General features: G+C 36.7%; 1 long non-coding RNA gene across 1 annotated transcript in view; it reads right to left on the reverse strand.

Moving 5' to 3' along the window:
• LOC134732321 (uncharacterized) overlaps positions 1 to 22551 on the reverse strand; it is a 326687-nt gene that overhangs the window by 461 nt on the left and 303675 nt on the right. The gene's annotated exons all lie outside the window — the stretch shown is intronic.

Below are 22551 nucleotides of genomic sequence, written 5' to 3' on the forward strand. Positions count from 1 at the left end.
ATTCAGGAAAGTCACACGTATCATTTTTCAAAAGGCACAGAAAAGAAAATATTGCAAACTGACAACCCTTTTAGGAAATCCACTTTGGACTTGGAATTTAAGACAAAGTGAAGTAGAGACTTACACAGTCCTCCAGTGGATTTTTATTTGAACGCTAAATCTCTTCAACACTGCGTTTTCTCTGTAGTTACTTTGGATTTTGATTTGAATACTAAGGCTCTTCAATACTGCACTGCATTTTCTCCGTATAAAAGTACGTGTGCCCACAGACACACGCACACACACACACACACACACACACACACACACACAGAGGAGGAATGGCTCCAAGATCTCTTTATTTAACACTTTGGACCACTGCAGAGAATATTCAGTTAAAGAATACCGGGAAATAACGTGAGTTTCATTTTCATCTCCGTCACCATCTAGTGGTTCCTGCTGTGAACATCTTTATCCGATGGGAAGAACAGTCCAGCACCCTGGAAGAAAGAGAGTTAGGATCTTCACGGCAGAAACCACTGTATGGAAATTAAAATGAAAGTGGAATTCACATTATTTCCTAATTAATACTGGAAGCCTGATTTTTCTAGAGAAGGGCATCCGTTCTCCATTTTACTCTCCATGTGTAAACATTTGACATTTAAAACAATTGAAGAGTAAAGATCAATTTTGAAATTTTCTCATGAAAATCAACCTTTTCTTCTTGCCCTTCCTAAAAAGAAAGTAACTATATAAAGGAGCTATGATAACAGAAGTTAGAAAAGCTAAAAATCCTTTGTATATTATAGTATTTCTACATCCTTGTTAAAATTTGGTTTCAGTAAATGAAAATATGGCCATTCTATCCTATTGAGTTGTCTTGAAGAATGAGCAGGTGACCCTCTGAGGCATGCAAAATGGAAACATATTCTACCATGGGAAAAAGAAAACAATATGGGCACGGGTATCTCATGGGCCCCCAGGAAGTAACCTGTGGCACAAAGAATCAATTTTCTCTATTTCTGTCTCTAGGGCCTTATATACTCTCTTCTCTGCTTCATTGTGTTCATTGGTTTTTTTAATCTCCTCAAAAGAGCCTTCCCTTCTCTCAAATGCTGATTAGAGCCTTTGGAAGCTAATTTTAAATTCTCATAAATGAAATTCTGATGGTTCCAGCTCGAGCCAGATTTCTACTCTTGGTCCCCATAGCTATGGTTATGGGGGCATAGGGCCACATGACCTGATGTCCCTTCAGTGGGGAGGCAGATGGTCAGACGAAGAACTTTGGGCAGATTTTTTTCTAATGCCCAGAGTAGGAAAAAATATAATTGATGGAGGAAATAACTGATCTTTCTGGTGCATATCACCTTTTATCTTTCCAGCTACATGTTTCATTACCATCTTATTGCTGAGTAATAAACAACTCCAAAACACATAGCATAAAACTACAATTGTTTATTTTTCCTGTGTCCATGGGTCAGCCAGGGCAGTTTTGCTGTTCTGGGCCAGGCTTGGCCGATCTTGGCTGGGCTCATTCATGAAGCTGCTGCTAGTTGGCCAGCTGACCTGGGGCTGGCGGGCCTAGGATACCCTCACAGTAGATCCACTCATTTATTTTCTACTCATGTGGCTCCTCATTCTCCAGCAGACTACCTGAGTTTACATTCTTGGCAGAAGGAGTCTTAGGGAAAGATGGACAGAGAGAGAGTAAAACAAAGCACAGCCTCTAGAGGCCTAGTTTCAGAACTGGTGTGATAATGTTTCAGAGCAATTCATTGGCCAAAGCATATCTCCAGGCCAGCTCTAATTCAAGCATTTCATTGGTGAAAGTGTATCACCTCCAGGCCAGCTCTAATTCCAGGTTGGAGAAATAGATTCCACTTCTTCCTGGGAGGGGCTGCAAAGTGACATCTCAAAGGGTATTGTGGCTAGAGGGAGGTCATTAATTTGTGTCACCAATGCAATAATCTATAACACTTGCATCTTTATTTACCTCATCCACTTATCATTGAACCCCAAGCTATTCTCTCTTTTTAAGTTTTCTCTTCTTTCACAGGGGCCATGTCTTCTTGGATTCTCTTCAGGAAGGTAAGAGTTTTCCAGTTATTTTTCTTTTTTATAATAAATCTTTTTAAGATACGTACACCTGCTAATATCTTCAGGATGATGTTTCTTTTATTTTATCCCACAATATTTACACTTTGTCTTTATTACTTCTTAAATATAGTTTTTTTGTTCATTTATAATATTGGTTAAGAGTATGTATGTATGTATATATATATGTATGTATGTATGTATTTATTTATTTATTTATTTTGAGATGGAGTCTGTCACTGTTGCCCAGGCTGGAGTGCAGTGGCGCAATCTCAGCTCACTGCAACCTCTGCCTCCCAGGTTCAAGCAATTCTCCTGCCTCGACCTCCTGAGTAGCCAGGATTACAGGCGCCTGCCACCACACCCAGCTAATTTTTTGTACTTTTTTAGAGACAGGGTTTCACCATGTTGGCCAGGCTGGTCTCGAACTCTTGACCTCGTGATTCACCTGCTTCGGCCTCCCAAAGTGCTGGGATTACAGCCATGAGCCACTACTCCCAGCCAAGAGTAGAGTTTAATTAGAATTATACTGCCTGTGTTCAAATCATACCTTCGCCACTTACCACCTGTGTCACTTTCGGCAAATTACTTTGACTTAAATTCTCTTTGTCTCAGTCTCCTCTTCAGTAAGATAGGAATAATCATAACCACCTCACCATGTTTTATGAAGGTAAAACGATTAACTATAAGCATCAAAAATAGTACCTGTCACATAGTAATTTTCAGTAACTATTATTATGATTATTGTCATTATTATTTTATCAATCTTTAAATGAACAAGAATATTTCCAGACTCAGTGCTTTGATTGAGCAAATTGGCCTTTGGCTTGCCTTTTTTTTTTTTTTTTTTTTTTTTTACTGAGTAAACTTTTCAGATCTGCAGCTGAAGAACTAGATCAGGGGTCCCAAGCCCCAGGGCCACAGACTGGTACCAGTCTGTTTTAGGAACCAGGCTGGACAGCAGGAGGTGAGTGGTGGGTGAGCAAGCGAAGCTTCATCTGTATTTACAGCCCTCCCTATTGGTCACGTTACTGCCTGAGCTCTGCCTCCTGTCAGATCAGCAGCCACATTAGATTCTCATAGGAGCGCAAACCCTATTGTGAACTGCGCAGGTGAGGGATCTAGGTTGTGCATTCCTTATGAGAATCTAACGCCTGATGATCTATCACTGTCTCCCATCACCCACAGATGGGACCATCTAGTTGTAGGAAAACAAGCTCAGGGCTCCCACTGATTCTACATTATGGTGAGTTGTATAACTATTTCGTTCTGTACTACAATGTAACAATTATAGAAGTAAAGTGCATAACACATGTAATGCACTGGAATCATCACCCCACCCCTGGTTCGTGGAGAAATTGTCTCCTATGAAATTGGTCCCTGGTGCCAAAAAGGCTGGGACTGCCAGGCTAGATACTGTGCAGAGATCCCAGCATCCTTTTATGATCAGTTCCCATTCACCCTGGGCTGTGTCTTCTTGGGAGTTTTGTTACTGGGTCTACACTGTCAAGGCTGCAGCATTTCACCTCGACTGCAGGTCTCTCTTGCCCTGGTTCTCTCTTGCCTTGCCCTGGTTCTCTCTTATGCAGATTGCTTTGGGATTTCAGATGCTAGAACATACAAGATGAAGGCATCAAAGAGGTGAAAGGGGGGAAGAGCATCACCTACTGAGATCCTTGATCAGAAGCAGGTCCTGCTTCTCTGCCAGGGAATGTGGATCAGGTTTGGTGGCCTTCTATCATCTCTCATTCTGTCAAGGTTTTTCTGTGTCACAAGATGGCATGCACACAGGGCACCAATTGGTTAATACACTCAGCCCTGTCTGACTTCCAATTATTGAAAATTCCTTCCAGATTCAGGCCTTGGGTTGTCTGTCAATCTTAGTTTATGGGGTCATAAATTTACATCTTTTCTGCCCTTACATAGTTCTTTTAGTGAGAGTTCGGGAGAGGCTTTGTCCAAGGCTTCTAGACAGAGGCCATGTTTAAACCAGAAACTTTGTTCACCTAATTGTCACATTTATTTGGCTTTTGTTTTTATTCAACCTAAAAATTTGGATGTGAACATTATCCAGGAATAACTCCTTCTTAAGTAAATATAGTATGTTATTGAATAAGAAGCACATAGAATTTTAAACTAAGAATTCTAAGGTTTCCAGAAAACAAGTTACCCTCTCATGGAGTTTTCTTTTAGGGGTAAGTGACTTGTGACCCCCTAGTGAAAACAAACTCTAAGATGTCAACGGTGATAGTTGGGTATTATTTTTGTTTAAGAATTTTAAATATCGTAGGTATAAGACTCTTGTAGCACAAGTAATATCAAATATTTGCACGTCTCTGAATTATGGGGTTTTTCCCCCTTTTTTTCAGGGGGGAGTTGGGGGTTGATTCAAACAAGAGGTGAATAAATATATCTTCCTGTCTGAACACAAAAATTCTAAAATGGATATTTTTAACTTGTGCAGTTTTGAGTTTCTAAATCTGTCACTAATAGGGGAATCATTTTTGTGTGTGGCTGGCTGTTATTTATGAAAAACTTGTATTTTATGAAATGTTGATTTTTCGAAATGTTCTTTGACAAGTTTCTTTGGAATACTGTTTATGCTGACTCTGTACTTACTAAACTACACAGGAAGAGGTAACTATAGAAAGAAATACATCTGCAAAAAATGTTCATAAGTTGCTTAACCCTTAAAGAAATTAGAGCCAAAGTTAATTCTAACATTTGCATTTAAATGAATAATAAAGTATAAATTCTTGCCTATTAAGAAATCTATTTGGTGGTCCCAGCTACCAGTATTTCCTTGTTGCAAACTGATAAACCTGAAACAAATAGATTTATTGAGGGATATATATTTGTTAATTCTGACTCTCAGAAACAAATAGATTTATTGAGGGATATATATTTGTTAATTCTGACTCTTAGAAACATGCTCATTTTTGTGTAGACAAACAAATGCTGATGGAATGATGAGTCCAACCAAATTCAGAGAGTTTTTTTAGTCATATTTATAAAACCAACTACATATAAAATTGACTAAAAACAATATCGTCACCACCAATGAAACCACGACCACCATCAATGAAAAGTAACCTGATGGTAAAATAAATGTTAAGTTTTTTATGACTTGGTTCAACATTATAAAAACTCCCTGACAGACATAAGCAGCTTAATAGAACTCCATCTCTGAAACAGAATTGGACAGGATCTAACAGTTTTATTTTTTTAAAGGATATAATTGTTGTGTACATTTACTGGTAGTGAAAATGATTAAAATAGTTTTGGAGTTTGGAAAAGTCCACTTATTTATTCATTTATTCATCCCATGAATATTTTCTGGGTGAGAACTATGCTCACTAGTCTGTTTTCTAGGAGCATCTTCAGTCAGGTCTCTATTACATGGGGTTAATTTGCTAATATTATTTCTCACTTCTACAGAAAAATTTTAATCCATCTTTATGTACATTTAAAGTTTCTGTTCTTCTCAAATAGAATTGTCTTTGTCTCTCTCTTTTATAATAATTATATTTAAAGTTTGTCTCTTATATGAAACTTCATTCTCATTAATTACCTTTACTACATTGCTACTTTAATTATTATTGCTTAGTGTTATCACATTTTCCAAGAATTATCCTAATTTCCATGAAATACAGCATAGCTTTGAAAGTTTATTTTAGATTATATTCTGCCATGGAAAAATTTTTGACAGTATTCATATTTTCTGGAAAAAATGCATTTAGAAAAAATGCATTTACATAGTTTGGAAACCATATGTGTATTTCTGGGAACAATAAGGGAGATATCTGAGATTGGAATGTGTTGGGAAATCCATACCATGTACTCATGTAATTATGGGGTTTGGTCAAACAGACCAAAGAGACCGACTGGCCAAAAAGCTTTTAAACCTTCGTATTATTTGTGTTGGTTACTGTTTGGAATCTGGTGAGAGAGGCTACAACTCCTGGAAGAACTAATTTTCAATGTGGATTTTATCTTAGAACAAAAAGTAAATTTTTATGGGTAATTTTTGAGCTGTAGAAATGTTTCAAACTCTTGCACTTCCTATTTTTACTCATCTAATCAAATAGTTTTTGGGTACTTACCATGTTCTATGTAATTTGCTGGGTAATGGGGATTTGATGACAGAGAAAACAGATATCCCTTCCCTAAAGAAGGCACTAACTTACCACGTGTCATTAAAATTCTTTAGTCTTGAATTTCTTTATAGAAAAAAATGGAAGAAAAAAAATCTCTGAATTCCATACTTATCGTGAAATTATGTCTAAGAGTAGATAGTTTTAGAATAATTTACTGGAAGTGAGAAAGACAAGTTGTAGAAGGCAATGTTTGGAACTTAACGATTTACATCAGAAATAACACGTGTTAAAAAGTATGTATAATTCTAACAGACTTAAAATAGAACCATAAATCTAAAAATAAAACCCCACAACACATAAATATCAGGAATTCAATAAAACAGAAAAATGCTACATCAAATGTCACTTGGATAATAGACAAGATCAACCATAGATTGTTTCAGAGTCTCTCTTTTTTTCTAGAAATAGCAATCCCTCTCCATTCTGTTGGCATTTGTAAGGATGACCTGAAACCAAACAGACTGATAAAGTTTGTGGCTAGCTTTCTCCGCTCTTCCTCTTCACCCCTCTTTTGATTTTTTAATTCTATCTATCTCAAACATGTAATTTTTCAAATACTTTATTTGAATCATTGTTATTTAAATGGTCATTTTGAAACTAATATTTCTTAAACAATTTTAATGCCTTTCTTACCTTTGTTCATATTCTTATCTAAACTCCAGAAACCATTAGCTATATTAGCTATATGATAGAAGATTTGAACACCATCTTTATGGAGAAAATGATTCCAAGGTCTTAGCTCAACCAAATGCTGCCTACATATAGAATTTCTGACTAGCATTTTAATCAATAGATAAGTATATTAACATACATGATCAGATGCATATACATTTCATTACAAAATAAGAAATGCAACTTAACCTGACTGATACGTAATATTTTTACATATACACACGCATACACAAACACAGCAAAAACTTGCTGTGACTCCTTTTTTTGGGGATTTGGGGTCTGTCACTTATATTGCTATGACTAAATCTTTAAATCAAGGTGGGGTGTCATTTTGGTGGTCAATGGCTGTGTGAAACTAAGCTTCTATAAATTAACAAATTGAGGCAATATATAATAACACAATGGAACAATGATTTTGTCCCATTTTTCTCAAAAAATAAAATGGTCTCATTTGGAAAGGATGAAGAAGAAAATGTAATTTAAAATTACATGGATCATGATATTCTACATGCATTGTGCTACAGAAAAGCAATACTAGTTAGATTAATTAATATGATTTTCTTTGAGTCTCTCACTTTTTTCATGTGTGTTTGTGGGGTTTGGATGGCTCTCCCTGATATAAATTAGCTTTTTGTCTCCATGCCTCTAGGACCCTTCACTTTCTTTACAACCAAACTTGAAGCAAGTAGGATAAAGTATATGTCATAAAATAGGCAATGACTTAACTGATTAGTGAGGTGATCTTGTCATAAAATAGGCAATGACTTAACTGATTAGTGAGGTGATCTTTCCTAGTCCTGTGCCAATATATATTCAGAATAATAAATCCTATGTAGCATTATGCATCACCAGCTTTATTTTGGTTTTCTTTGGTAAAACCAAGCATTTATACAGTAGAAAGATGGTTGAGTGAGTGTTTTTCTGTTACCATATTTTATCAGTGATCTTTTAATCTCTATTAGAGTTGATAATATGGGATTCATATTTAACTGGAATATATAGATTATCAATTCATCTATGTTGCCCAGACTGGTCTCAAACTCCTGGCTTCAAGCAATCCATCTGCCTCAACCTCCCAAAGTGCTGAGATTAGGGGCATGAATCACCACACCTGGCCAAAGTTAATGATCTTAATCTTCTTTCTGTCAAGCACAAATCAAAGTTGTTAATTATAAGCCAAATTGGCCAATTTAAATCAATCTTTCCTTTCTTTCTTTCTCTCTCTCTCTGCCTCCCTACCCACCCCCCCACCTTTCTTTTTGCCATTTTCTACTCCCTAGAATAAAAATAATCACGGATTAGGCAAAAGGTCAAGAAGAAAGATAAGGGCTTGGATGTTTAGGAAACTATATTTTAAGATCTTTCAATTAGTTTAAAATTGATTATCTTTCTACTTTTCTAGTGAATACTAAATTTCTCATCAACACAAGACCTCTTAAAATATAAACAAGAAAATCAAAGATAAAAATCTGTAGGGTTTAGCTCTAATTTTCTAAAAGTTAATTTTTATTATTTTTCATCTTATAAATATATGCTATACTAGATGCTTTAGATTTTAATATAATTTCATAATTTCCCATCTACTCTGTTCCAAATAGTTCCAATGTATAGGTCTGTGTAGCTAATTGCCTTTCTTGATTCTCTTTCAGATTTTCAAACAGTGTTTACAATTAATCATATTTTTTTTTGTTACTTGTTTGTTCCACTTTTTTGCTTTTAATGTCCCTTCCTTAGATGTCTCAGCCAAGAAGTGTATCACATTGACACCAACTTAACTCATGACTGCAGGCTGGCTTTCCAATCCATTAGTGCCCTCCACAAGTCAAGTGTTGGACCACAGGAAATGAAGAAGTAGAGCTTTGGTTTACATATGTTGACGTGAACAACTCAGTTGCACCCGTTATGAGAGTAACTGCTCAGCTCATGATGAGTGAATAGGTCATCCAGCAAGAAACAGAAAACACAGAAATGGGCCTTCTTTGGGAGCAGGGTAGCAAGGTGCTGACAGCTTAATGAATGACTTGTCTGTTATGACAGTAGGACACCTAGCAATGCCAAGAGCAAATATTTGAAAGAATATGCAATGCAGGAAATGTATGTATGTTCTATATATAGGACACTTAGATTGCCTGTATCACTAACAGATGGGCAGCATTTGAGAAATCTTATTTTATAATGTGCAACATCACTCCTGTCAGATACACTTTGAGATTTGGGGATTAATGGAGCATGGCACTCAGAGTAAAATGGGAATTCCATTGTATGTACTGAGGGATTGGGGGTTTTAGGGATAGATGAGCTCAACAGAGAATATTGTCCATATTTTTTTACAGGTATAACTCTGATTTCATTTATAAGTTAATAATAAACAGCTGCAGACGCCATGTCAGATGAAATACGTAAGTAGATAATTTTGTGATGTGTCTTTGGATAACATTAAATAGTGAAACCATGGCTAAAGGAGCCAAGTGATTAGATGGATGAGGAGTTCACTTTTTCTTTCTAAACCAAGAAATCGATCAACATCAATTTTGAAGGGCAATAAAATGAGTTAGCTTGCCAAAAATGATATTATTTATAAATGGACTCACTTTGAAGCTAAGACTCAGATAATTATAGTTAAATCAACTGAGATAGGTGACTGAGAGATGGTTCTTTTAATTAATTAATTAATTTATTTATTTTTTGAGACGGAATCTCACTTTGTTGCCCAGGCTGGAGTGCAGTGGCACAATCTCGGCTTACTGCAACATCTGCCTCCTGGGTTCAAGCGATTTTCCTGTCTCAGCCTCCCCAGTAGCAGGGACTACAGGCACGTGCCACTTAATGTTTTGTATTTTTAGTAGAGGCAGGGTTTCACTGTGTTTGCCAGGATGGTCTCGATCTCCTGACCTCGTAATCTGCCCTCCTTGGCCTCCCAAAGTGCTGGGATTACAGGAGTGAGCCACTGCGCCTGGCGGAGAGACGGTTCTTGAATAGATTCTGACACTCTTATTCACTCTGGTATGGTCTACATGTAAATACATTTGTTAACCATAGTAAATAAGCATGGTGACAAAATTAGGCCCACCATCTATTAGACATTAATGGCCATTTTGGAGTCTCGTGGTTAACAAACCTATGTACTGTAGACTAGATTCTGAGATATTTCTTATTACAGAGGTCAAGAAGAGGATGGGTAACCGGTAAATACTTGAAACCCCCGGTTATTCATTGAAATTTCATGAGTGCTAACTCATTAGCCAGATCCTATCATAGACAAGCCTCTCTCTCTCCTCATCACTGTGTTCATCCCCACTCATCATTCATTAGTTTTTACTGGCAAATAGCTCAGTACCAGGTGCTCTGCTGCATGTCCTAGTGAATAGCGTATTGCCTTTAGAAATGCTCCGTGTCAAAATTCTAAAAGAAAAAATATATGGATTACTGTTCTTAGCTTTCCATTCATTCTCTAGCAACTCTGTTAACATCATGGGCTTCTCAGAGCATGGCTGAGGAGGCATTTCTTCCAGCCACACAACGATTCCACAGAAATAAAGAAAGGCCCAAGCTAGTAAGATCTCACATGAAACTGGTAAAATATGGGTCTGCCACAGCTGTTAGGCCACTTTCTCTGTGCAGCCAGGTCGCAACATCTGGTGCAAACTACTTGGCTGAGGCAACAGAATGGTATCTGGCTTTCAAATCATCAAGGCACAATCACTTGGCCTCACGAAGTGATCTAATTAGATAAGAGATCTCAACACTATTGAAACATGGTTACTATGATGTTTGCAATAAAATAGGTCTCTATAGTTCAGGCTAACTGGCCTCAGCCTAAAGGTTTATCTTTTAGTCGTTTTTTCAATATATGCCTTAAGTAAACTATCACAAAAATGACCACATATATAAGCATAAAATAAATTTTATGTAAAAAATGTGGTTCTTCCTTTCTCACTGTGAGCCTTAACTCTCTGCAAGAAAGAGCTATGCCATGGCATTATCTCAGAGCCCCGCAATGGAGCCATCCCTGACTGACTCTTCACGTTATCCCTGTGGGTTTACCTGGTCAGTCCCTGGGCATTGTCAATTATTTATGAATATTGCCTCTCATTTCTATTCTCTCTGGTTTCATTCCAGGTCAGGTCTTCATAGTCAGGGGCTTAATCAACATTATATATGGTATATTTATTAAACATTCTTGAAGACTCTTGTTAGAGAACATCATGGTATAAGTCTCTTGTTTGCAATTCAGCTGAATGAAGACTTAAGCCATATGTCTATATAGATAAACACTATGGCAAGTGAGAGTCTGAGATGATAGGGCTCTCCCATGATGAAAGGGTTTGTTGGCTCTCAAAAGATGGCAGCAGCATAGAGCTGGATATAATAGAGGTGTAATGTTAGAGACAGTGGTTCTCCCACGGTGTCCCCTGTAATAATAGTTGTAAATTATTCTCTTCTTTTTGCCTCCCTTGGGTTGAGCCTGACCAAAAATTTATAAATATATGAACACAGTCAAATGACAGGCAATATATTTTGCAACACTTATGGGAGGGAAAGAGCTAATTTTCTTAATTTAAAAAACTCATACAAGTGACTGAAATAAAACAAAATCATCCAGTAGAAATATGGCCAAGGCACAGGAACAGAGAGCTCCCATGGATTTAAAGATAAATTGAACTCAAAGAGGTAAGTGTCCCGAATCCAAATTAAAACTATACATTTTTATTTTCTTATAAATTGAGGATCAGAAAGTGTAGTGTTAGAAGGTGCAGAACTATACTCACATGTTGCAGGGAATATAAACTTTTATGAAGTACAATTTGTCAAAAGCTATAAAAATTTAAATAGACATATTTTGGTAAAGAATTCCACTTGGCTATAGATTAGATGTGCATGGAAACATATATACGAGAATGTATATGTATTATTGCTTATGAGCTTAAAAGACTAAGAAACAACCTGCACATCCAGCAATAGGGGATTTATAAATAAATAATGGTAACTCCATTGAATGAAATAGTATGCAGTTTCAGCTGTCAGAAAGAATAAGGAGGCTCTGTACATACCAAGACAAACTGACTTACACGATAAGGTGAAAAATGCAAAATACAGAATAGCGTGTATAAAATTCAAGTTGTGTTAAAAAAGGAAAGTTAGTTATTACCAATTTTAGCATATGCCCATATCATCCATGGATGTTTACACAAAAACTTGGTAATAGTGTGACTACATCTTGGGTGCAGAAACAAGGAGCTAGAAGTCATTGGCAGAAAGAAAATATAATTTTCACTGAATACTTATTTGTTGCCTTTAAAATGTTCACTTTTGCATGCAAAAAAATTGAAATATACATGTACAATGCATGTATATTTGTATATTTTATATATTAATATAGTGCATATTTATTACAAATTATATATGATAATATACAATTAATAAAATACATGTAAAATAAAAATCTCTCAGCCTTTTCCATGGTGTCATTTGGAGGTATCACAAAGTGTCTGATTCGTGCTGGGAATAACGTGATACAGGCAAGAGAATCAGAAGCATGTGGAAATACCTTTCAGCTACAGTAGCTCTTGAGAGAACAGAATTCAATCGGCAGGACAAAGACCAGAAATTCAGTCACATGGTGGTAGAGATGGCAAGCAGTAACCTGATAAGGTTACACATGTGGTGGCTTCATTTAATCATTCTCAGAAACCGTAGTTGGAGAAAAACTTGTGAAAGTCTTTTCATGTTTTGCAGTTAAGCTAGATGAAGACTGAAATCATCGTTTACAATTAATGCTTGTATGCCCCATTTTGTAAACGTCACTGGAAATAAGTACTCTCCTAAAAGCAGGAGGCATGGGCATGCAAAAATGAGGCTGGCTCAACAGAGGCCAACCAAGAATTTGGAGGGAATGGGGCTGGTGTGTTCCAGATAACAAGTCACCTGTTGTCATCCAGTTTATCTAACTGTATAGTGCCCTCTGAGTTTGTGCCCCCTTATGTATGTTAACTTCTGTCTAATGATGCAGTCATATTGTTTTTCAAAATTCAAAATATCTTTATGTTTCCATAAGGGTCTGTGCTTGACACATATCCCTGTCTGTTGAAATGACCATTTTAAAATTCCCTTTTCTACAGTGCTCAGTATTAAGAAAAATGTGGAGAAACTGTACTGGCATACAATTTATCTATGTACATTTAGGAAGAAAGGAATATGATCAAAAAGAGTTACCATGAGATCTTGATGACCAATAACTGGGCAATTTCCTATTCTCTCAAATCTGGTTGGTCGGAAATTTATATTTAAGAGCAAATTAGTCTCTAACTGATAGAAACTTAAGTTGTGGGAAATGATGTATCTTCTTGGTAAGAGGGGAATTCCTGCTTTTGCTGTATTCTGCCGCTTGCCTCTAAAAATCATGATGGTAGAGATAGACGTTTTCTCACTTGTTTTTATTTTTTGCTATTGATTTTGATTTCTGCCTTCCCTTCTTCCCTCCAGCTCTTTTCCTATTAAGAAAGAGGATTTAACCACAGATCTATTTCTCCCATTCTGTTAGTTTTCTACTTTGATCCAGTGATCATTATCATCTTGCTTCATTATAAAAACGGAACAAAGAGAACTTCGAAAAAAGAAGGGCCAACCTCCCATAAATACCACTGTTTTTCAGGAAGGCTGCATACACTGGATGGCTAGCAGGAGTCAATTGAGCAAGTTTCTCTGTAATGAGAACACAGATGTCTAACTATCCCAGCTACTCAGGAGGCTGAGGCAGGAGAGTTGCTTGAACCTGGGAGGCGGAGGTTGCAGTGAGCGGAGATTGCACCACTACACTCCAGACTGGGCAACAGAGTGAGACTCCGTCTCAAAACAAACAAACTTCGTGTGTTAGGACGCACTTTCCTGACCTTAGACTTAAAAGTATCATTGCAGAAAGCAAATCGTTTTCCGCTCTTTTCAGAATTCTGCTCCAATTCCTAGTCTCAAAATTAGTTTACACCAAATGCAGATGACAATTAGAATCTCCGCAGCATCTGGGGATTCAGCCGAACAACTTTCATGGCTACTGCTTTGAGTCATGAGCCTGACACACTCTGCTTTTGGTTATTTCTGCTCTCCTTTAGTTGTTTACTTATTCTCATGTGCATAATCCCTTCCAGCAGGCTACACTTCTATCCCACTCACCCTGGCTGCTGCACCTTCTAACCATTACACTGCACCCTTGGAAACCGCATTCCATCATCTACAATTGCCCTGCATCTTCAAAATTCTAGAGAAAGAGTGCCCTACTTTTTACATTTCCCATTTATTTGTTTATTTACATAGAGGAAAGATCTCACTTTTTGTTGACCAGGCTCATCTTGTACTCCTAGCCCCAAGTGATCCTCTTGCTTTGGCCTCCCCAAGTGCTGGGATTACAGGCACGAGCCACCATGCCCAGTTTCCACTCCTTAATTTACATAACAGTAGCAACATCCCTTCTCTTTTATTGTCCTTTTATGTGAAGGCTACTCATTCTTTTTATTATTATTATTATTACTACTACTACTTTAAGTTTTAGGGTACATGGGCACAATGTGCAGGTTTGTTACATATGTATCCATGTGCCATGTTGGTGTGCTGCACCCATTAACTCATCATTTAGCATTAGCTATATCTCCTAATGCTTTCCCTCCCCCCTCCCCCCACCCCACAACAGTCCCTGGAGTGTGATGTTCCCCTTCCTGTGTCCATGTAGTCACAATAGCAAAGACTTGAAACCAACCCAAATGTCCAACAACGATAGACTGGATTAAGAAAATGTGGCACATATACACCATGGAATACTATGCAGCCATAAAAAATGATGAGTTCATGTCCTTTGTAGGGACATGGATGAAACTGGAAATCATCATTCTCAGTAAACTAAACTAAACTATCGCAAGGACAAAAAACCAAACACGGCATGTTCTCACTCATAGGTGGGAATTGAACAATGAAGGCTACTCATTCTTTCAGGCCTCACACACCACGAGACTGAGAAGCACTGTGGCAAATGTCCTAGCCCTCACTACCTTCTTCGGCCCATCTGTATTTCTGCAATTGCCTTTCCCTCCCGTCCTCCACACCAACTCCTCCAAACTTCCATCGCCTTCCTTGAGAAAACCCCACCCCTTTCTCTCACCAGGTGTCTTGCCATTTGCTTACTCACCTCTTCAGCTTCCTGCCCGACTACTCACCAAAATGAATTGCTCTGCGCCCCTCCTCCTCCCTCTTGGAAGAAGTCAGTTCCTTTCTGCAAAATTAGACTGATGATACATCCAACTTTGCTTTCCATCCCATTCCTTTCTGAATCAGAAAAAAAACTCAGGAACTGGATTTCTTTAGTAAAGTGTCTCATTCCTGCATGCTTTCTCTTCTTCCTTAGCCTTTTGGCCTCTAAAACAAAAACAAAACACCAAAAAAAAAAAAAAAAAATGAAACCAAACTCTCTCCCCCTACCTCTTTACACTCTCAGTCCCGGATTGTGCTAAAAATCTAGCATTGTCACTGGATTCCTGTGCTTCTTTATCCAAATCATTATTTATCCAGCTCTATAAACCAGTGCTTTTTAAATTTCAAAATGCTTTTGATTTAGTTGGAGATTTTGCTGGAAAGCAGATCCTGATTTGCTTGGTCTGAAGTGTGGCCGAGTTTCTGCATTTCTAAGATGTTCTCAAGCACTGCGGCCACTACCACCCTTGAAGTGGGGATAAAAGAAAGATAGATGCCTCCAAAATACTTTGTAAGATTTTAAGAGTAATTTTCAAAAGAGTAACAAACACACATGTATTTTTCATAAGTTATATCCAATTACATTGAGAGAATGTTTTAATCCTAATAAACACAGATAAATAATTTTACTGATTACTTACTAGGTGCTATGGTATTTCATTAATCTAGATGAACAAAGTGGGCTTTTTAAAGAGGTTAAACTGTGGGTCAAACTGACAAAAATAAAAATGGTTTGCATAACTATTGTTATAGTAATAAGAATCCATATGTCTTAAAATATTTTAAATTTATACTCCAATTCCCCTTTTATTTGTTACCTTACTTCCCTATTTCCCTTTAGTAATGTCACTTGGCTTTAGAAATTAACTCTTTTGTTTTTAGAGAGAACAAATTATTTTCAGTTTCGCTAAAGAATAGTAATACAGTAAACAAAGCATTTAACTAGACAATAGGCTAATAAATTAAAATATAATCACATTCTGAGGTCAGATTGATGAGGTTGGAATCATGGCTTTACCTCCTAATGTATGATCAAATTACTTAACTTCTCTGTGCCTCAATTTTCTCATAAAATGGAAGGCAGTAATAAAACCTTCTCATAGGCTGTGATGAAATGAAGTTAAACCTCTGAAACACTTATAAAAGTAACTAACACATGGCAAGTGATTAATGCATATGTGTAGTTATTATTATTACTATTAGTATTACTGAGGCATTTTTAAAATTCTGCTCCTGGGATGGTGTCTGTGATTACCCTACTGGGACAGAAAAGTAAGATTTAGCCAAATGATCCATCATCTGGGTTTGTTAGTTTTGTCTGCAGACTGAGTCTGAAGAAATCCCTTGGTACTTGAAATTCTACAGACCAATTTCTCCCCCATCTCTAATCCTCTCCAAGAAGATACAGCAGTTAATGAATTAGCTTGATCTATCTCCTAAGCTGTACTGTCATCAGCAAATTACCCCAAAGAATATTATAAATAGACGTTACAAATTAGAAGTCATGTCCTTAAATTACTTCCTTCCTCCCTCTATTCTCTTATTTCAAAACCTTGCAAATCTACTACCAATCAATCAACTTTGCTCAGTTGGACAAAATGTAATCAGGCATTTCTCATTTAGAATTGCATATGAAAAGCTATGCAGTAGGATTTGTAGATTTGTTTGCTAAGATTATCCAATGATTTCAACTGTAACAATTATTTAAAAAAAAAAAACACCTGATCATCCTGCCATCAGAGGATTATTATAGGATTAGAATCACTGATACTTTGAATCTCTGTGATTCTTACTGATTTCACTTATGATTTGCCTGAGTGAGTTGATATAATTGGCAAACTCACATTTCTTTTTCTACCTAACTGCTAAGGAGATTCATATATACACAAAATCATTTTTTATACTTACAAAGATATAAAGGTCATAGTATCTATTAGCAAAGTTGGAAGGTGACTTCCTTATACTGACAGATATGAAACAAGTTTGCATTTTCCCTTGACAAATGGTAAATTTATAAAACTGGGGTTGCCCTTCAAGTTAATGAAATAAAAGACTTTATTTTTTTCTATTAGGTGAGCTTCAGAAAGTTAAGTGTCTTGCCTAACATCACAGAGGGGCCATTAAGGCAGAAACAGCAGATCAATGTTTGTTTTATATGGTTACATTGCTTCTGAATGAACGCCAACATTTAATTTGACATCATTTTAGCTATCGTTCACAATTTGGGATAAAATCAACATAGCAGAGAGATACATAATTACCACTGTCATTTAATTTTGATGAAAATGTGGTTTGCATTATTGTTTTGTCAGGGTGCATTTTGTTTATAGCTTTCTTAGTTCACTTAGGGCTGCCTATACAAATGTCTGCACAAGAAATATTCACACACAGCTATTGCTGCCCTGCTGTGGCCTATGTTGGTTCAGATTCGAAATGTTTTCATCTATGTAAGTTTCCTTTGGATAAAACTGTGAAAAATGGAGGCTAAGTCTATTAAAGATGGAAGAACACATTCATAGGCTGCTACTGTTTTCCAGAAGTCCCAGTATAATAACTCAAGGGAATAGAGGAGAAAAAAAACAAAACCCACAAGAATAAAGACAATGGGTCAGTAGACAATAAAGATAGAATGTCAGGGCATAAAAGTAAGATAGAGTAGTGATAAATGACTTGGCAAGATTAAAAAAAGCTGAATTTTGGTTTGCTACTGGGAAAAGCTATGAAGTAATCTCATGTTCATTGCAGAACTTCTCCTCAAATCTGAAATTGGAAACAAAATGAATTCTGGAGAAGAGGGTAAAGGAAATATTACCACATGGAAATTGGTTGACTATTTGAAAAGGAAGAAATAGTTTCATAACCAGATCCTCTTGCTAGTATGCTCAGCCTAGAGATTGTGGAGTCAGTATTTAGCTGAATATTGGAGATGCACTCGCTGGAGAGAGTAAACCAAATGGCCTCTAGCCTAGGAAACAACAGTAAAAGCTAACAGTCAGCAATAGAGCATCATGTGGAAACCAGGCATTGATTACACGTTTGTGACGTGAATGTTTAGATTCCCAGATTTCTACTCTACTTCCAGAATTCTGGCAACAGGTTCCCATCAGTCAGATTCAGCTACACAGCAAATGACCCAAAATGTAGTTGGTTAGAAGAGTCATTGTATTTTACTTATGATTCTATGGGTCAGCTGGGCAGTTCTTTCGAGAAAACATGTGGAATGTATGCAAGACAAATGTGATGTTATTTTAAATTTTCAGAAAGCAAAGACATCTTGTGTGAATTAAAAATATGGTTACAAAGTGAAAACTTCAATACACAACAAAATTGAAGAAAGCAACCAGAAAGTAGAAAACACAAGTGCTGAATAATAGAATAATGAAGAAAATAAAATTATAGCAATAATCTGTAGTTCCAGCTGCTAGATAGAGGGAACTTCAGAATGAAAAATAATGAAACAGAGAATGTTAGCATTTCAATTAGGACGTAGACTGGGACCAGTAAACCTTTTCTGTAAAGGACCAGGTACTACATATATTAGGGTTTATGAGACATATTTCATCTGTTGCATATTCTTTGTTTAGTGGTTTGCTTGCCTTTACAATCCCTTAAATATGTAAAACTAGTTTTAGATTACTGGCTATAAACAAATATGTTACAGACTAGATTCGGCCCTGATTGGGCAGTAATTTGACAACTGCTGGTATAGAGAATTACACAAGCTTTTCTCCTGCCAAAACATTAACAACAACAACAACAACAACAATAATAATATAAACTACAGGCGTCTTCTATCTGTACAGGCACAGAAATGTGAAAGAACTAAATATTACTGGAAGCTCTCTTCCAGGATAAGCAAAGATCAAAAGCTGCTCACCCACGTGAGGCCACTGTCCAAGAACTGGGTAAATACTGGTAGAGTACTGGGCCTGACAAAGGCAAAGGATGTCTGCTAGATCAAGGAAAGAATAGTAGATATTTCAACAGCCATGCAGACTGCCATGACCTGCTAGAACTTTGGAAGTCTTGAAATCAAAGCTACTTCTTTTTACCCACTGAATCTCTACCACGGAACTTTGGTGCATTACGGCGTATATGGAGAGCAAGCCTAGAGTTGGACTGGAAAGATGTAGAGATATTTCCATCTTATACTGTAAGAGCATGAGAAAAAGGTTTTAAATAAAAACAGTGAAAAGATGCTGCCCGACATTGACTGAGACGTTGCAATCCCAGCCAGATATTGCTAATACTGGCAAGGCATTAAATAACTAGCACAAGTATGTTAAAGGAAATAGAGAAAAAATATATACAAAATGAAGGAAAGGATGGCTGGAAATGTCCAATAGAGAAAAGAAATTCATTTATTAAAAGGATCAAGTGAAAACTCTAGAACTGAAAAATGTAATCCTTAAACATTATAGAATAAACTTAACAGACAACATACAGCCAAAGAGAGGACCAGTGAACTTAAAAATGGGTAAATAGAAAATGATCAAAGGTGAAAATAGGGAGAAAATGTATGTATTAAGAATAAAAAATAAACAAAAATACCAGAACCAAGTGGGAGAGACATATAGGATAATAATAAACAGTATAAAACACATGTAATTGGAGATCCAAAGGAAACAAAAAGAAAAAGGAGAGAGAGTTTTTTTAAGTGTTATTTTATTTGTATAAATGTATGGGATACAAGTATAATTCTGTTGCATGGATATATTGTATCTTGGTGAAGTCAGAGCTACTGGTGTGTCCATCACTGGTTAAATTGGCTTTGGTAAAGAATTTCCTAACACTCTTTAAACTCTTCATCTCAAAGATCCAAGAAGCTCAATGAATTCTGAATATAGTACAAAACAACATCTAGGCACATCATTGTGAAATGTCTGAAAAATACAATCTTAAAAGAAGGAACAAAACAAGCACATTGCATTCAAGGAAAAAACCATAAAGCTGACTGTTTCGTTCTAAAAAGGACACTATGAAAGCAAAAAGATAAAGGAATAACATATTTAAATTGCTGAAAGAATGCAAAAAGCAAAAAACCCTGCAACTCTAGAAAAAAAATTCCTCAAAAATGGTGATAAAATGAGGCTATCTTAAGACATTTAGAAATTGAAAGAGAAACAGTATGCCAGACATGATTCTACATTTTTTTTAGGGAAGCTATTCATTAGAGGTTCTAAATGTACAGTTTTAAAAGAATATTTGTTTTAAAAAACAGCTTTAAAAGTAGAAGAAATTCAAGGAATAGTGAATCTAATATAGTGTGATAAAATAAGAACATCTTTAAAAAAGGAAGTAGAAAAAAATCTGAATGGTTGATTTAGAAGTAGCCACTTTTGTGATGTTAAATGCTTATTCTTGTGAAAAACTGTACATTTTACTCATTGTACTAAATCAAAATGGTGAAAGCCCGTCTCTACTAAAAATACAAAGATTAGCCAGGCGTGGTGGGCACCTGTAATCCCAGCTACTCGGGAGGCTGAGGGAGGAGAATCGCTTGAACCAGGGAGTTGGAGGTTGCAGTGAGCCAAGATCATGCCACTGTACTCCAGCCTGGTGACAGAAAGTCCTCATTAGATTGTGAACCTACTTGAACTCTCATTTTCCTATTTACATACTAAATGGAGACAAGCGAGCAAGTATTTTCACCATTTTGTATTCAAATTTACCTTATTCAAATTTGGAATATCAAATTTGGAATAGGTATGCTTGTATTCTAAGGTGAGAATTAGCCAGCTAATTGCCTCTTCATCATAGCAGAGCAAGCCAAAATCCAGCCTCAATTATGACGTAGTGTTTCTTAGCAGTCCCTTTCCAACCCATCACTGGCTGTGTGGACTTCTTTAAGACACCTAAATATTTTCCATTCTTTAAAGTCTCTACTTGGACTCCTTACACGAAAGAGTGCCCAAAGGAAAACAATTGTATTTTTGAACTCCAGAGGTAGTTCAGGAGAACCATTTCTAGAGTCAGCTCTTATTCTATCCTGATGGTTTTTTCAGTATAGGAGACACTGGTTTGGTCTCCAGAAGATGGTAAACAATACTTGATCTTTCTCAGTTTAGAGAAGTATTGTCAATTCACAACCACTCATAAAAGTTATACGTAACATGAGTTCTATGTAATGGGCTGTTCATCTCCAATGAGAGCTTGTACTTAGATGTACTCGCCTGGTTTTTGCTATGGTTTATATGAATTCTTATAAGAAATCAAAGGACTGGAGGTCATTTCCTTCTTGTAGCTTATGAAAGAACAGTTGGTTTTGCAGGAGATAAACCCAACATCTCTATACCTCTACTCACTCCTCTTCATGTTCTCGTCAAAACCCAACCTCATGTGATGACATAGATATCATCTACCAAAGATGCCCACACCTGCTCTCCAGTAGAGAAAAACTGTGCTCTATCTGGGCAGTCCTCGGCTGCAAGCTTGTCTTATCTTCACACACCACCATCCTGACCCTGTGAGACAAGGACTATCAACAGTGCTGGGCACTGGTAAAGCCAACATTCCCCTCTTGACTGATAACAGGGAGATGCATGAATTGGTCTTTTCAGCCAATCTCATGGTGTCCAGCCAGAGCTTATCTTCAGTTTTAAGGAAGGAAAAGCTGAAGTTGGCTAAAAGCTTTTCTTTATTCTCTCTTGCCTTGATATTCTATAAGTCACCAGGGGAGCTAAATATTGCAAAATCCTGTCATGAAAGAGCAGGCTGATAAACTGAAAAATAAAAACAGATGTGGAGCAAAGAAGGCTCATGGACATTTGTTTCTTGCTTTGGACTGGGTGAAGCGCTGGGAATCTTTATTCCTACTCCCGCTAAGAAAAGTCTAATATTTCCTCTGCTCCTGACTATCACAATCCTTGGATAATTCACATCTTTGGATAATCACCTCTCCCACATTGAAGTCAAAATAAAGTGATGGGAAAATGCAAAATAAAAATAATAAGTGACATTTATTGCATGTGTATGTGCCAAACACTCTGCAGGCAATATTTCATTTAAACAGGGAGGAAGCCTGCAGCTCATATTCTAAAGCCTGATGGCCTGGAGTCAAATCCTAACTTTAGTGTTTTCTAGCTGAGTGACCTTGAGCAAGTTACTCAGCTTGTTTTTGTCTCAGTTTCCTTACCTGTGCAAGGAGAATAACAATACTTTTACCACTCACTTAAGGTTCTTGAATGGATTAAAAAGTTAATATTTAAAAATTGCTAAAAAGTGTCTGCCATATTGTAAACCCTCAATATGAATAGACTGTTAATCTTATTATATGCAATGAAATTGGTAGTGTTATCAATCCTCATATTTTATATGAAGAACTAAATCTCAGCGAGATTATGTCACCTGTGAATTATTATGCAGAATTGGAATCAAAGCCCTCATCTGTTGGATTCCACAGCCCAAATACTTT

This window comes from Symphalangus syndactylus, chromosome 14 (genome assembly GCF_028878055.3).
Source record: "Symphalangus syndactylus isolate Jambi chromosome 14, NHGRI_mSymSyn1-v2.1_pri, whole genome shotgun sequence".
NCBI lineage: Eukaryota > Metazoa > Chordata > Mammalia > Primates > Hylobatidae > Symphalangus > Symphalangus syndactylus.